General features: G+C 40.1%; 1 protein-coding gene and 1 long non-coding RNA gene across 5 annotated transcripts in view; both read left to right on the top strand.

Moving 5' to 3' along the window:
• LOC138973851 (uncharacterized) overlaps window positions 1-17,096 on the top strand; it is a 146,934-nt gene that overhangs the window by 77,661 nt on the left and 52,177 nt on the right. The window lies entirely within an intron of this gene.
• Window positions 1,592-13,011, top strand: LOC138973850 (uncharacterized). Of its 4 annotated transcripts, XR_011458188.1 has the most exons (8): window positions 1,592-2,077; window positions 2,880-2,945; window positions 3,191-3,259; window positions 3,483-3,563; window positions 5,001-5,092; window positions 5,741-5,826; window positions 6,404-6,534; window positions 12,212-13,011. It is a non-coding gene; the product is annotated as an uncharacterized lncRNA (long non-coding RNA). The 4 variants fall into 4 exon arrangements; XR_011458186.1 differs by lacking the exon at window positions 3,191-3,259; XR_011458187.1 differs by lacking the exon at window positions 1,592-2,077 and having other exon boundaries at window positions 2,732-2,945.

Below are 17,096 nucleotides of genomic sequence, written 5' to 3'. Positions count from 1 at the left end.
TTCCTGAACTCAAAAGGGCAAGTGAGTTACCGTGACGATTCTGTGTGTCTAAACTTATCACTATCGTGATATTGTGCACAGGTTCGTGTTCTATGGTAACTGGAGTTGTGAACCTACGTTTAAAACCCCTTTTGTTTTTGCTTCGTAGCAAAACCCGTGAGAAGAGAAAAGGTGGACTGTGTCTTTAAGGATAGATCTTCAACTGTGTACCAGCCCTGCATTGTGTGTGAGCATAATCGCGCTGCCTTCATCATATTGAGGAATCTTCAAACTAACTTTGTTAACTGTGTTCTTCAGCTAAATTCGTGACCTGACTTGGACGTGCTCGCTTCTTATACGTGCCTCAGGTCGGTCACGCTATAGTGACGGCATTGTATGTGTCGTGCCCTGAAGCCATTGGCTTATTTTCATCCGCAAAGAAAGCGGCTGGTCTCCTTAATTTCTGTGAACGTTTTGTTCATCTTGCATTTAAGCTTATATTATCTAGTATCCCATTGTTTGTTGTGGGATTTGCTTTACCTTTTGTTCGGTCACCCTTCATTTTTAAGCAACAATTTGTTTCTTTATTTTTGATTGCATACCTTTGTGTGCTGCTATCTCATCCTGTATCATCCTGTTCTAAATAGCAACTATAATTCGTGTTGTGGGAATCTTGACATTTACTTGGAGAAATCCTTGTGCGTTTATGATATACTAGAACTGTTGTTTTGACTGCTCCGGATACTCATATTTCCGGATTTTCCTTGCTTTATTATCTACTGCTGTTTGTTACAATATTGCACTTCGTCCTAATGTCAACAACATCAAACACTGTTCTCCGTATAGGGCATGTAAATATTTATCATTTAGTCAACAAAGTACACGATGTCTGTGTATTGCTAAACCAGCAACCAGAGCTGGTACAGCTCTTCGGTGTAAGTGAAACGCGTCTAGATTCGCGTATCTCAGACAGCTTTGTTATTATTCCGAATTATTCGGTTTTACGACGGGACAATGCACGAGTAGGCCAAACAGGCATCGCTGTTTATGTTCATCAGTCCATTGCTGGGATTGTCAAACGTAGAACTGATCTTGAAGATGAAAATGTTGAATGTATGTGGTTGGAACTAAAACATGACAAATCCTCTCCCTTGCTTATTGGCTATGTGTATCGTAACCCTGCTGAAACGTCAAGGTGGATTGATGATTTTGTTTCTATGATGGACAGAGTGAAGGCTCGTGACGAGAATGTTGTATTGCTTGGCGATTTTAACATTAACCTACTCAGGCCTCAAACAACGTGGTGCTCAACCACTGCTCTGTTAACGTTTGGTCTTCATCAGCTGGTTAAAACCCCTACAAGAGAAACAAATACTTCATCAACCCTGATTGATCATATTTACACTGATAGTAAGAATATCGTTGCAAATGCGCAAGTAGTGCATTCCAGTTTTAGTGACCATCATTCTGTTTTTTGCTCGATTTCTCTTAGATTGCCAAAATCACGTCATAAAGGCCACACAACAATCGAATACAGAAATTTCAAGTATTTTGATGAATCTGCCTTTTTCTTTGACCTTAAAGATACTGGACTTGTCAAATCCAGGTGCACGGAGCCCCTGGGGGTTTTAGTCATACCTCAGGCATCTATTCCTTTGAATAAATACCAAGTTTCATTGACTTCCATCCAAGGAGTCAAGAACTTCAATTTTTTTACGAATTAATTTTTAACTCGGACCCGCCGGTCCTTGGCCTATTTCTTAATTATTTTTAGATCTGCATCATCTTGATGATCACCACATGCACATAGAATGACACGTCACAAGCAAACTAGGTCACACATAATTGATGAGCTTGTAGGAAAAAATGGAGGCTCATTCAGTCGTATCGAACCAGGGTGATAAGAAAAGAACAAAACGCAAGGGTCCCCGGCCGACTGTACCGGATTCAACCAAGAAGAAACGAAAACGCACTCGTGCACGTAACTATGACACGTCGATCGCGCGTGTATATCGGTGAGGAGCTTGCGCGTTGGAACGAAGTGAAGAATTAATTTGGATTCATCACCAATCCGCAGTTTGCTCGTCACACTGAACAAGTGGGTATTTTTTCATGCATTTCATGAGATGTTTAGGATGCTATTTATGTTATGTGATGGAAGTGTATATTGGACTTGTTTGTGAAAAGTAAATTGACCAAAGAATTACTGAATTAGGGTGGGAGGGATTTGTTGTGGAGCAGAAATGTATCACCGTGAGTCAGTAAAAGTGCCCGTACGTTGCCCTGACAAACTGTCGATACTTTGCGTTCGGCGTTTGCTTTGATTACTGGGAACTTGCGTAAGCTGCTGTCTTGTTTAGTGTCGTTTAGTCATCATTGCTTGTGGTGTTGGGATTCCCAATTTATAACCTGTAAAAAGGAAAATGTATGCACGAGATGTTTGACGATTTATTTCGGATAAGCGAACCGTTTCTTTCTGCGGCCATTTGCGTCTGTTATGATACTATTTATAGAACTATGCAAATGAAATATTACAAAACATAGATCTATCGGCGCATTGTGCGATTTCTGCTCTACACTGTGTGTGTGTGTGTGTGTGCCCCTGTGTTCTATGTGCCCTCGTGTGTGTGTGTGTGTGTGTGTGTGTGTGTGTGTGTGTGTGTGTGTGTGCGTGTGTGCGCCCCTGTGTTCTATGTGCCCTCGTGTGTGTGTGTGTGTGCCCCTGTGTTCTATGTGCCCTTGTGTGTGTGTGTGTGTGTGTCCCTGTGTGAATGTGTGTGTGTGTGTGTGTATGTGGCCATGTCTGTGTATCCCTGTGGTTGTGGCTTGTGTTTTTCATGAGTCTTGAACATTATTTATTTATAGGACATTTACTTAATTTTTCTTATTTTGTGAATCAGCATTGAGGCTACAGCAACAATGCCAAGCAGAACACAGGCAGGCGGTACTTCTTTTGATCTCAGCAGGTAGTTGTATGTTTTAAATTATCAATAAAATAAATAGTACAAAAAAAGTCATAATTATATTTATAGAGATATATATATGAAGATGGAAGTGTGTTTGTTATTGGTGTAAAAGCCAAACAGTTAGTTGATACTAAATAATATTATGATTTGTAAACGATAACAATTAAGCTCAGGCTGCTGGGCCATAGAATATCATGCCTCACGCCTAACGTATATCACGTATACATCATGTCTTTTTTTGGTAGGACGTTGTGGCAGTTGTAGATTAACAAGCATTGAAATGATGATGGTGACCAGGATGTTCTGAGAAGAGGGTGAGCTTGCTTGTTACATAATTCATATTTTGTATTTTTTCATGTTTGAAAATATGTGTCACTATCTGTGTCTAGATCATCAGAAAATAATGAAGAAAGCTGCGTGAAATAACAAATATTCTGAGAAATGGTTTCACTTAGACTAGAGTTAAAGTATAGTGGTATTGTAGTTGAATTTGCAGGAGAGAACTGTTGATTAGTTAACATTATATGCTGCTTTCAGCGACAAGAAGTTTCATGGATCAAGAGCTGGTAGGACTGTGAAGCAGAAAGAGCTATCTCAGTCTTTCATTGACCCACTAGAGTGAGTTGTTTTTCTTTGATAAATATTGTGTGGGTGTGTTCAAAACACATGCTGTTTGTTGTATACGTATTAAAACAATATTTATAAAATAAAGTTGATTAATGTGAATACTGCAAATTTCTGTGTATGATAAAATCCTTTTATGGTTACAAATGGGTATTGGGATTTGTTTCATTTATGATTGATCAGAACAAATACATTCCTTTTCTATTTTCTTGAACTCTGTGTGTCGATCCTGCTTGGCCAAAACTATCTCATTCTCATTGAGTGAATGATAAATTCTTCAAATAAGTTTTTCTGTTTTCTGTCAGGAACTGGTTAATTCTGTAGATTCCAATAAGCAATAAATTGTGCATTGTGTAATTATTTTTCAGGTCATTATTGGAATGTTCAGAAACTGGTATAGGGGCTCTTTGTGACACATGTACCCATTCATTAATCTTACTTAATTATCTTAGTTTTCCCTCAATCATTAGCTTTCAGCATTTCATTGTTATGGGTAGCAGCTCAAGACAGCTACACTAATGGTAGTACTAATTGAAAAGTGTAGTGGATCTAAGACTAAGAGTTGATAACATATGTTTCCCATGGCTTTACACAATTTGTACTACCTAAAGCAAGTGAGTGCATGTTAGTTTTAAAACACATAGAGAATACCACATGGTTTGCTGTGCTGTACCAGATTGACAGGAGCTGTTTTTTCACATATTGAACTGCGAGCGAAAGTGAGGTGTACAGGTGCCATGGTCGCATGCTTTGCGGAGACTGCAGGCTTGACCCATCTCAGTCTTTGGGGATGGTTACCCGAGACTATTTAAATGTAGTCTCAGCAATGACTCATGGTTTGTCATGTTGATCTTTTAGTTTGGTAACGACTGACTAAATGTTTTATATTGCTTCACGCACCTTATTTTTTTGTTTTTAGAGCCCTAATAGCTTGTGTCATTTTAACTGATATTGTTTTTAGAGCCCTAATAGCTTGTGTCATTTTAACTGATATTGTTTTTAGAGCCCTAATAGCTTGTGTCATTTTAACTGATATTGTTTTTAGAGCCCTAATAGCTTGTGTCATTTTAACTGATATTGTTTTTAGAGCCCTAATAGCTTGTGTCATTTTAACTGATATTGTTTTTAGAGCCCTAATAGCTTGTGTCATTTTAACTGATATTGTTTTTAGAGCCCTAATAGCTTGTGTCATTTTAACTGATATTGTTTTTAGAGCCCTAATAGCTTGTGTCATTTTAACTGATATTGTTTTTAGAGCCCTAATAGCTTGTGTCATTTTAACTGATATTGTTTTTAGAGCCCTAATAGCTTGTGTCATTTTAACTGATATTGTTTTTAGAGCCCTAATAGCTTGTGTCATTTTAACTGATATTGTTTTTAGAGCCCTAATAGCTTGTGTCATTTTAACTGATATTGTTTTTCTTTGGTTAGCCTCACAATTGAAGTTACAGTTGAGTCTGGAGAGGATCAGGAGGACTAGATGATCCTGATTATGATCCCAACATCACATTGACAGCGATTCTGTAAGAGATTTGTTATTCTGGTGTTACCTGTGATGGTTGGCCCCTGCGATGAGAGGACACCTCCCTTCAAAGGACACCTAATATTGTCCTTTTTCTATTATCTCTACCAGATTATACCTGTTATGACAGGCCCCCTGCATTGCAGGTACATTTTTGTCCTTTCACCGCAGGTATCACTGTACTTTTTTTTCTACTCCCTTTGGAATATTATGGTGTTAAAATACACAGTCTATAACAGTATTATCACAGAAGGGATGTCGTTTGGGTCGGCACTTTATTTATTTTTACTTTATTCGAAACTTTCATGTCCCTATCGGCCAAATGTCCAAAGAGTATTCGCCTAAATCTGCCAAAGTTTGTCCATTTTTTTGTATTGGTCAGGCTTAATGCCCCTCGGACCATGCACCCATACATACATGCGTGTGTACCTGTGTGTGCATGTGTACACTGTACATGTGTGTGTGTGTGTGTGCCCTTGGTGTTTGTGGCTCTGTCTGTTAGGCCCTGTGGGTGTTGGTTGTGTTTTCATGAGGTTTTTAAATGATTATTTTATTGGACATAATAATAATATATGCATTGTGTTTTTGAAAGTATTGTACATTTTTTTTAATTGCTCATTTTATTTATGTTTTACATTTTGTGAATCAGCATTGAGGCTACGTTCATACTGCAACTGTGCCAAGCAGAACACAGGCAGGTGGTGCTTCTTCTCTTGATCTAACTTCTATAAGCAGGTAGTTGTATGTTTATATCCAGCAGTTAATAGTACACACAGAATAAAAATCCCCATGCACGGTCTCACATCCACACACAAAATCAGGAATGCATGCAATTTATTTATTATTTATGAAAAAGCCAAACAAAGTAATAGGTCAGTCAGTTGATAGTTTATATGATCTGTAAACGATGAAAAAAAGACAGTTGCAATCCATCTTATTGTGCAATTGAAGATTGATCGATTCCAAAACAGGTTTATGGGGAAAACGTTGATTGTGAAGTTTCTTTGTTTTCTCGATACAATATGTATGCTGTTTGTTACTTTATGAATATAATCTTGCCTTAAACACAACAATACTTGTTGCCTGTATACTTGTTTCATAACTATGATAAGTTAGTACAGGTGGAGCAAATTAATGCTGAATTAATTTCATTATCAGACTCGGTGATATTCTCAATGACATTGTACGACTTCTTTCCTAATTTGTATATACATGTACCTTGGATCTATTATGTACATGTACTGTCTGTTAGTGTTATTTTAGGTTCAGTGTACTTAACGATCTAAAAATGATTGACCTGAATAATTTTTAGCCATGGTGGTCAGCCTATATACCTGGGACTTCTGGTATGACAACATCAACACCTGGTGCATTTGCTTATGGACTAAAGGTGCATCCATCTACTCCTGAAGTATGAGACATATCAGCCGCAGAGCCTGAAAGGTACTTGGTTTAAAGATTTTGCCTTTTTAAAGTTCTCAGAATTCACTCGTGTAGAACTTTATCCCATGGTCAAAAGATGTTATGACAAAATTGCTGTCTCAGTGTGACTGAAACTAAAGAATGCACTTGACTTAATTGAATGCAATATGCAATTATGATAAGAATAAAGAAAGAAATATAAAATATAAAATATCTGTTGCAAAAAAATCACACCTACAGATTTGCCACTTTGTGGACAGGCCTTGCATAAGCTGAAATTGATGTAAACCAAATATGAAGTAATTCGGCGGAAGGCTGTATCAGTAATTAGCATTTTTGTGGGTTGCATTTTGCGGTGTCAACCTGTGCAATACATGCTTTCTTATTTCATATCAGATAAGAACCCCACATTTCTACTTTTCTGTTTTTGAGTATAGTATACACTACTCGTCATAAGAAAAACTACACAGATGCGTTTGAGGTCAGATCTTTCTGATGAGGCTGTTGATTGTAAAACCAAATATATCACTGAAAAGTTCATTAATTCCCATACATTGAGTTTACATGAGGTAGTGTCAATACAGTGGAACCTACAACGCAGACACATCCCAAAATCAAATTCGCAAAATCAAGGTTCCTGCGATCAAAAAATCTAAAAAAATCAGAACTAAATCGAAACATGTTTAGCATGTCCTTAGACAGTACAATCAAATCTGCATCCAAATCAGTCAGTGTTGTTCACATATCTTGTCTAACAAGGACGCTATGGCATGCTGAGCGGTGTAGGCGTCAATCCTCTCGGCAGGCATAAAAGGCAGAGGAAAACAAGAGGAAAACCAGAGCGGAGAAAGATGACTACCACCTGCTCCAACGTGAAGAACAAGTCGTCCTACTCAGACTCCGCACTGGACATAACAGACTAAACCATCATATGGCCACAAAGCTGAAGCTAGTTCCCTCCCCCCTATGTCCGTGTGGCAAGAATCAGACAGCAGAGCACATCCTGCAGGCTTGTCAATACCACAGTGCTCTGAGGGACACCACCTGGCCAGAGGAGACAGCGCTACAAAAGAAGCTATACGGCCCCAGAGAGGACTTGGAGAGGACAGCACGTTTCGCCCTGCAGTCCGGACTGACGATCTAACAGCGAACGACAAGAAAAGAAGAAGAATCCTCTCGGCAGGCATAAAAGGCAGTTTTTGAAGCCGTTTTAGCGGGTAATGAGACAAAAAAATGGTACATTTGAGTAACTCGCAAAGCATTGCCTTCAAACTTACGAATACGGGGATTTGTGCAAACACATGTCGTAAACTACACACGAAATACCAAGTCATTAGAGATATTAGTTCTGCTGTTAGGGGCGGGGATATAGCTCAGTTGGTAGCGTGCTGGATTTGTATTCAGTTGGCCGCTGTCAGCGCGAGTTCGATCCCAGGTTCGGCGGAAATTTATTTCACAGAGTCAACTTTGTGTGCAGACTCTCTTCGGTGTCCCTACCACCCCCCGTGTATACTACATTGGGTGTGCACGTTAAAGATCCCACGATTGACAAAAGGGTCTTTCCTGGCAAAATTGCTTAGGCACAGTTAATAATTGTCTACCATACCCGTGTGACTTGGAATAAGGCCGTGAAAGGTAAATATGCGCCGACATGGCTGCAATCTACTGGCCGTATAAAATTTCATCTCACACGGCATCACTGCAGAGCGCCTAGAACTGTACCCACGGAATATGCGCGATATAAGCCTCATTGATTGATTGATTGATGTTATGCGACATACCAGAAAGAATTTTGATAATAAAGAGGTACCCTGTCCGATTGAACAGAAACAAATTAAAATTAGCATGCATTTAGAAAAATGAAACCTTCAATTTACCTTTAAATTGAAAACAGTTTTAACATTGGCTGTTTACAGCGCACTTGTTTAAACGCACACACAAATTCTTGAAAAATGCTTTTTCAAGAGCCATTGATCAGTTAACACTATTGTGACTAGCACTGCCACGGCGTTTACGTCCTGCCTGCCCAAGCTTGCCACCAAGAAACTTCCCAAAAATCAGTAACTGTAAAGAAATCTGTCTAGCAAGCTTGAATTAAGTCCAATCACCACCAAATTTTGTGTACTAATTCAAAAATGGATGCCCAGTTCAGTCGTGCTATTTATAAGTTTGTCACGCGATTTGTTTTAGCAAAGGGGGGTGAAAGGGGGATAATTTGTGTTTTTTAACGTTTTTTTGTGTGTGTTTTATTTTCTACTGCTTTTTTTAAAAGTTTTTTTTTAACAGAAAGTATTATAAATAATGTTATAACCAAACAAGGTGTAAAACCTATGAATTAGCTGAAATATTGTTAACATTGTACACAGAAATAAGGAGACAGTACAAAGAAAAAAACAAGCAAATCACGCATTCACTCACAGCATCCTGACTCAAATGAAACAAAACTGTAGATCTAACACTCACCAAATGATGTCTAGGTAATCCATATTGAATATAAGTCACATTTTCACAACAAAGTACCAACTGTACACCTATGAACAATTCCAAAAGAATTTGAAGGCTCCAGCCATCCATTGTTATCAGTGCTGCCACGCCCCCATAGCTCCTGCACGATTCCGAGATACATGTTCGTCTAGCAGTATCACCGCCAACCACGTGTAGTTTGCCGACTCGTACTAGCAACAACGGGACTGTTTCTTCCTCACTTTCACTGCTTGTATCGCTTTCGTGAGGCGAAAACGATACGTCCGAATCATGCTCTACGGGATCCTCTAGGTCCAACATCCGAAGAATCTCCTCCCGAGACAAGGCTCGCCTTTGATTCATTTTTTTTCCTCAAAAACGCACACAAATCAGGCGGATTTGCAAATGGCAGAAGGGGACGCCAAGTGTATCAAGGGAAACAACTCAATTTATTTGCAAGCTTCAAAAACCGGGAAGCAATCACGAGTCGTGTACCCTCTATGGCTGGTACTGAAAAATGCGCTTCCCGTCCATGGGCGTGTCAGCGCTGGTACTGATTTATCAGTGTCCCGTCGCGAAAGTGTTAAGTGTGTCGGCAGTGAGCTTTGCTAGGCGTAGGCCAACATTTGCGCTCAGCGCTCGGAATGAGTCAACTTTTTAAAAAGTACTTTCGCGTTGAAATCCTCATACCACCCATGTCTGATAAAATATGTACATGAAATGTGAGTATGTGGCGCATCTGTCATTGTTTTTGAAGATTTCAACAAATCATTTTTTTTGATGAGTCAGCAAAAACCTACCGTCAATTTAATTTGTTTCTGACATAACAAATAACAGCAGACCTATTAAATGTCTCAAACAACTTGAAACTCAGTATGCACTTTACGACATGTGTTAGCACAAACATCCGAAAGTTTGAAGGCAATGCCAGGGGTGGGATTTCTTCCCTCGGAGACGGATTCCCAGGAAGAATTTGGCAACTTTTTTTTTATACCTTTTTTTGTGTTAATCCCTGGCAGCTGTTGTTTACACTGGGTTCATGTGAGATGTAGTTGTGCCAGGTCAGCCACCTTTCACCATGTCAGAGTGACTAACAGGGGGCAGCAATGTCATGTCATGTCATCCAGGGGAATGTGGCATCATAGTTGCTATTTGTAAACTCGGCTCACCCACATCTTTATATTCTCCTATTGCAGGGATTCACAAACCTTCAGTGCTGTGGAACAGAAAACTTGCATTCCTGATCTATGAACCAGCGGTATTTAGCTTCTGATGCATTGAGCCCTTTAGAAAGTTAGCAAGTGAAACAGACTTAAAATTAAATAATTTTTTGCAGCTCCAATTTAAAGTTTTTGTTTAACTTTAAGGAGATGCTTCTAAAACTCTTCTTCAAATGTGTATAATTTGTTTTTGTAGACCCCCTAGCAAGAGTGATACAACTAAACACATTCAAGTATAGAGGTTTTTGATTTTATGCATTCATTTACCCCCTCCCCCCCCCCAATAATATTTTTTAAACAAACAAAATTGTGTGCTGTTTTCAGAGTCAGAAGAGGCTCAAATAACACCTATTGCATTGCTAAAATTCATTTTCAGCTGGATACTTCCAAATACCTTTAAGTTTACAAGATTTTTTTAAATGTTGTGCATCTCCAATTTTAAGTTTTTGTTTAACTTTAGGCGAGGAGATGCTTCTAAAACCCTTCTTGAAATGTGTATACAACTTGTTTTTGTAGACCCCCTAGCAAGAGTGGTGCAACCAAACACCAAATTCAAGTATAGAGGTTTTTGATTTTGTGCATTCTTACACATCCCCCCCCCCCCATTTTAATTTTTGTGGTAGCTGTTTTCAGTTTTAAACCTGGGAGAGGCTCTAATAGAATACTAATAGCCCCTCTTGAATTACTAAAATTCATTTTCAGCTGGTCAGTTACAAATATATAATATATTATGCATCTCTAAAAAAAACTTGTTTGTTATAAGATTTAGTCAGGAGAGGCCACCTAAACCCTCCCTATAAAGTATAATGCTAAAATTCATTTTCGGCTGGGGGGCACTGCCACCCTAGACCCCGGCCTTCCAAAATGTTTAGTCCTGGCAATATGTTGGGCTCCCACCCATGCTGAATGGGTTTGTGAGTTACTCAGATGTATCATTTTGTTGGTCTCATTACCCGCTTAAACGGCTCCAAAAACTGCCTTTTATGCCTGCCGAGAGGATAGACACCTACACCGCTTAAGCATGCCATAGCGTCCATGTTAGACAAGATATGTGAACAACACTGACAATGACTGATTTAGATGCAGATTTGATTGTTCTATTTGAAAGGGGGGGGGGGGGGGTGCACTAATTTGAGTTCATTTACTGGATTCATGGCCCATGTTGTGATGGGTTCTGTTGTTGTACTTATGTCCGTCTGGGCTGAAGGCATACTCTCCTAGCCTTCACCAGATCATGTGTTGGACTACACAGTCCGGATGATGTGGGTCGTGTATGACCCATACCTTCCAAATAAGGAGTCAACGTAAAAAGCTTGGGTCGTACATGATCCACGCAATCCGAATGGGGATAAACGTTTTGCCGCCTCTTTGCGGAGTATGCATCGTACACGACCCACGCCATCAAGGATAAGGATAAACAGCGTGAAATTCCTTACGAAGTTCCAAATGGGTCGTCTTCGACGAGTCAGCAAAACCCCACCGTCAATTAAAGCTTTGTGCCAAGGATAGAACTGTTTTCACGAGAAGGAATGTGCCTTTAATCTCTTTTGCAGCACAGAGCTAATATTCCTCAGCACACAGCCTCTTGGTTTTCCAACCTTTTCTTTGTATTTGTGTCCTTTGTTGCCACACACGTTTTGGGTCTTGAACCTTCTGTGAAGATGTGTTGACATCAGCAGCCGATGGCCCAAATTCGGGTGATCTGCCTAGTACATGTATAGGGTCGTCATCCAAAACTGGTTCTTGGTTAAGGTTGTTCAGGGTCGTGTTGGGAAGGGCCCAGAGGCTCCGTGCCCCCCCCCCCCCCCCCCGCCCCCCTTTTTTGTTTTCATGGTCGTTGTGCAGGTAATCCAGATCAACTTTGAGAACTTATCTTCTTTGTTGTCAAATGTGTCATCCTGAAACATACATAGAGGAAAATGTTTAAACGATTTCAAAAACAATGTAAACATGCAAATAAACTTGTCTGTGTGTGTGTGTGTGTGTGTGTGTGTGTGTGTGTGTGTGTTTTGCAGGTGCTTCACACACACAGGCCGAAGTGGAAGTCATTACAGAAGACTTGTGGCTGTTTCCTAACTGCGTGTGTGTCATAGACGAGACGACCCGTGACACTTTGAGCTTCAAGAACAGTTGATCAAATTTGTGTTTGTTTTGTTTTTTTAACATGTTTTTACTTCTTTTACTTTCATATATATAGTATTACAATAACATCAAACACAAAAGACTGTGTTGAATGTATCTTTAAAAAAAATAGAATAAAGAAAAAAAAAGAAAGCACAGTAAACAGTCACACAGCCCATTTCAAATTTATATAAAAAGAATACTATACATCTCTTTTCTTATTAATTATGTAATATGTCTATTTGCTTTTTTATTCCGCTATTTTTCTTGCCATCATTGACGCTCATTATCTTTGTGTGATGTTTGACATGGATGTGGGAACAGTGATACAAACGTTCAACATTCACACCTAATAAATCAAAATACACTGAACATTCCCCCTGCCAGATATCTTCCAGACTTGCACAATGCAACTGTGCATGTGGTTGTTGGTAATGAGTTTTTTCCCCACAACCAAGTGAGTGAGTGTGATTGCATTATGCCTAATGGGTGGCGATGCCCACCTGGTCACAATGGTACAAACGGAACACATGGTTCAAACCACAGCTCCAGACGGAATGATGATGGACTGAAAAGGTTTTACACATACCTTGTTTACATGGTGTACAGTAAGCTCACTTGATTTTAAATGTCTGGTATATGTATCATACCTCCCCCCCCCCCCCAACACACACACCCAAGGCCAAAGCATACATCAATCTCCACTCCCACCGATCTATTTTTATTGTTAGATCTGTAAATTGAACAGGTTTTTGAAGCTACAGCATACAGGCTGGTGTCAAGCTTACCCGATTTGTGGCTGAAGGTTGTTTCTTGATGACACTGACAGGCAGAATTAAATGCTCTTGCAAACTAAAAACTTGTACTTTCACTTTGGAGTGTAGATGTCATCTGTCCCTGTCAAGTCCCTTATTACGAAGGATTGTTGTTTGTCTTGATGGCATTAACTGGAGGAAATAAAAGCAGCAAAGCAAAATTAGTATTTCATTTGTCATCTCTCTCCCTCTTTCTCTGTGCATGCGTATGGCTGTGTGTGTGTGTGTGTGTGACGGTATGTGCGTGTGTGTGTCTCACAGTATGCATGTGCGGGGTCACAGTGTGTGTGCGTGTGCGGTTTTTTTGGTTGGCAATGAGTGCGTGTGTGTGTTATTGTTTGGTAATTTCAAGGCAAGAGAGCCTTCTTATGCGAATACCCCAGTGACTGAGTCAGCCACTATTTGCCTTGTGTTCGTGACTAAGCTAAATTTGATTTAAACCAAGAGCATAAAGATGACTGAATGCTAACAGTCATGAAAAATGATCGTTGCTGCTGCGTTTTGTTTTTCTCTATCATTTCAACTACGCAATACATTACGGTAGGGTATAAATCAACACATCACTAGACTCTGAAACTGACAGCATTTTCCCAAACAGATGACACATTGATTACAGTATGATAGAAGTTGTCAGATAATTTTACACTGTAAAACTAAAAGAGGCAATGTGCCAAGAGGTAGATACTGTACATGTTTTGAACGTAGAACTTGAGTTCGGCTAAGGCAGATTTGAGACAGGAACAGGAGAGAAATGTAGATCTACATACTTGCCTTCAAGACAAAAGCGTACAGCAAGGAAAGCAGAGACAGAGACAGACAAACCATCTTTGATACAGACCTTACAATACATGAATGCAAACAAATCTAGATCCAGACGCTTACCTTTCATTTCACCCCACGTCTGCTGCATGGACAGTAGGAACAGGTCCCGATGTTGCTGGTTTGTGTAGTTTTTACTTCCATGGTTCCATAGATTCCAACTCCTCGCCAAGATTCAGGTTGATGAAATATTTCGGTTCCGAATCGGCAAGTTTTGATGCTGAACTGACCGCCATTTGATGATTTGTAAAGTGGGTGTCGACTGAAGTGCGCTCAGGGGCTGGAACTGGAAGTTCCTTGCGATCCGTTCGGAATAGATCCTGCTGTATTTCAAACGGATGGGCCGAGACGGGTGCTATCAAGCTTGTGAGACGTACGGTTCGCATGCTACACGGTCGGTTTGTGGTCAGTTTCGGGCGGTCCGTCTCAAACGTACTGGCGAATCTGATCGTGTATCTTGGCATCAATGATCAAAGCAGACGACGCTTACGTCACGAATCTGTGCGTACACCACGTAATAACTAGGTTAATTTATGCACTCGCGTGAACAAGAAACTGTCGAGCTTCACAGATGTCGTCGTTGGGTAGTTTTGGGTTTGTTTTACTACCATAGGTGGATTTTTGAACTGTAAATGCACTCAGCTGCAACGAAAACGCAAAACGAAGGCTGTGAGCTGCACTGTGCCTTTAACCAAGCCCCATTTTATAGCGTATTCAATTGTAGTGACGCAGAGGGCGCTTGCAATTTTTTTCACCATATTTTGTGTTCAATAATTGATAAACACGCACCACTACGTCAGCATAGAGTGAAACATCCCCAGCTCCCCCCTTGGTTAACCTCAGACATTATCGAGGCTATGGCGATGCGTGATTATTTTAAAGAGCGCAACATGAAAACAGAGTATAAACTGCAAAAAAATAAAGTTTTAGACACAGTGAGACAAGCAAAGGCAGAATATTTTAATAAACTGATTTCTGAAAAAAGGGATACAGCTACAATCTGGCGAGCAGTGAATGAAATTCTTGATAAATCTAGGAAGGGATCAACCAATACTCATTCACAAATATCTCCAAATGATTTTAACAAACACTTCATTTCGCTAGCAGACAACCTAAAATCTTGTCTCAATCACAATGATTCCCTTGATACGGATGATTGTTTTGAAAAATTAAAAACATTCTGTGGACAAAAGTTGACTCAAACTTTTATTAAAAACAAGCTCTGAAAATTAAATACATAAAAACTATTATCAAAATTAAATTTTCAAAATCAATTTAAAAACACGTTCATCTTATTCCTTGTCGGTTCCTGATTCCAAAAACATATAGATATGATATGTTTGGATTAAAAACACGCTCAGAAAGTTAAAACGAAGAGAGGTACATAAAAGCGTGCTATCCTTCTAAGCGCAACTACTACCCCGCTCTTCTTGTCAATGTCACTGCCTTTGCCGTGAGCGGTGGACTGACGATGCTACGAGTATACGGTCTTGCTGCGTTGCATTGCGTTCAGTTTCATTCTGTGAGTTCGACAGCTACTTGACTAAATGTTGTATTTTCGCCTTACGCGACTTGTTTATTTTGAGGTAATCGATAATAGCGTGGCATGAAAAACAATTTTATGAAAACCCGGTGAAAACATATCGCTCCAATGAATGCTGTTCATCATGTGCGAGGTCGGGAAAAGTGTTACACATATCGCGTGAAAACGAAGAGTGTACAGATAAAACTGAAAAGGAATTAAAGCGGAGAAGTCGGCAACTCAGTCAAACCACCTCTAAAAAAAGTGACAAATAGTACTAAACTATCGACTACTAATTAAAGGTTCATTTGATTTTGTAACTGAAGTTGAGAGACAGAGAGAGAGAGAGAGAGAGAGAGAGAGAGAGAGAGAGAGAGAGAGAGAGAGAGAGAGAGAGAGAGAGAGAGAGAGAGAAAGAGAGAGAGAGAGATGTTTGGATCACCAACTGCCAGCGACCTAGAGAGAGAGAGAGAGAGAGAGAGAGAGAGAGAGAGAGAGAGAGAGAGAGAGAGATAGAGAGAGAGAGAGAGAGAGAGAGAGTTAGAAAGAGAGAGAGAGAGAGAAAGGGAGAGAGAGAGAGAGAGAGAGAGAGAGAAGGACGGATGAACCGAAGTTTAGAGAGAGTGAGAGAGAGAGAGAGGTTTGGAACACCAACTGCCAGCGACCTAGAGAGAGAGAGAGAGAGAGAGAGAGAGAGAGAGAGAGAGAGAGAGAGAGAGAGAGAGATAGAGAAAGGGAGAGAGAGAGTGAGAGAGAGAGAAAGGGAGAGAGAGAGAGAGAAAGAGAGAGAGAGAGAGAGTGAGAGAGAGAGAGAAAGGGAGATAGAGAGAGAAAGAGAGAGAGAGAGAAAGGGAGATAGAGAGAGAAAGAGAGAGAGAGAGAGAGAGAGAGATAGAGAAAGGGAGAGAGAGAGAGAGAGAGAGTGAGAGAGAGAGAAAGGGAGAGAGAGACAGAGAGAGAGAGAGAGCGAAGGGAGAGGGAGAGAGAGAAAGGGAGATAGAGAGAGATAAGATAGAGAGATAAAGAGAGAGAGAGAAGGACGGATGGACCGAAGTTTAGAGAGAGTGAGAGAGAACTCAGAACTCAGAACTCAGAACTCAGAACTTTATTACATAAGGATAAAGGTTTTAGGCTTAGCCTAATCTTCCAACCTGTCCTTGGAACATCTACAGAGAATAATTGTAAACGAAAGCAAAGACTGCGCACATATACTGTTCAAAAAAAGAAACGCATAGTTGCTACTTGCCAAATTTGTTTTATTTTTCTAAAAAATTAACAGAAAATCCAATATTTAGATTATTTGTTTGAAATTTGGTATGGACACAGTTGAATGCACACACAGTTCATTTGCATCTTCAAATCAATCAGTCAATCAATACGATTGGGTGCCGAGGCTGTCAAGTCAGTAGGGGGTGTGACTGTCTTGAGCAGCAACAACTGCCCGGCACCTTCTGGGCATGGACTGGATCAGATGCCGGATATCTTGCTGTGGGATGGTGTCCCACTCCTCCTGAAGTGCCTGCAATAGATCGCGGTGATTTGCCGGCGCTTCTTCTCGCCTGCGCACACGTCTGTCCAATTCATCCCAGAGGTGTTCTATCGGGTTCATGTCTGGCGACATGG

The sequence above is a fragment of the Littorina saxatilis genome, linkage group LG8, assembly GCF_037325665.1.
Source record: "Littorina saxatilis isolate snail1 linkage group LG8, US_GU_Lsax_2.0, whole genome shotgun sequence".
NCBI classification, from domain to species: Eukaryota; Metazoa; Mollusca; class Gastropoda; order Littorinimorpha; family Littorinidae; genus Littorina; species Littorina saxatilis.
The sequence above is the reverse complement of the archived record's forward strand: the minus strand, read 5'-3'. Positions and strand labels throughout refer to the sequence as shown.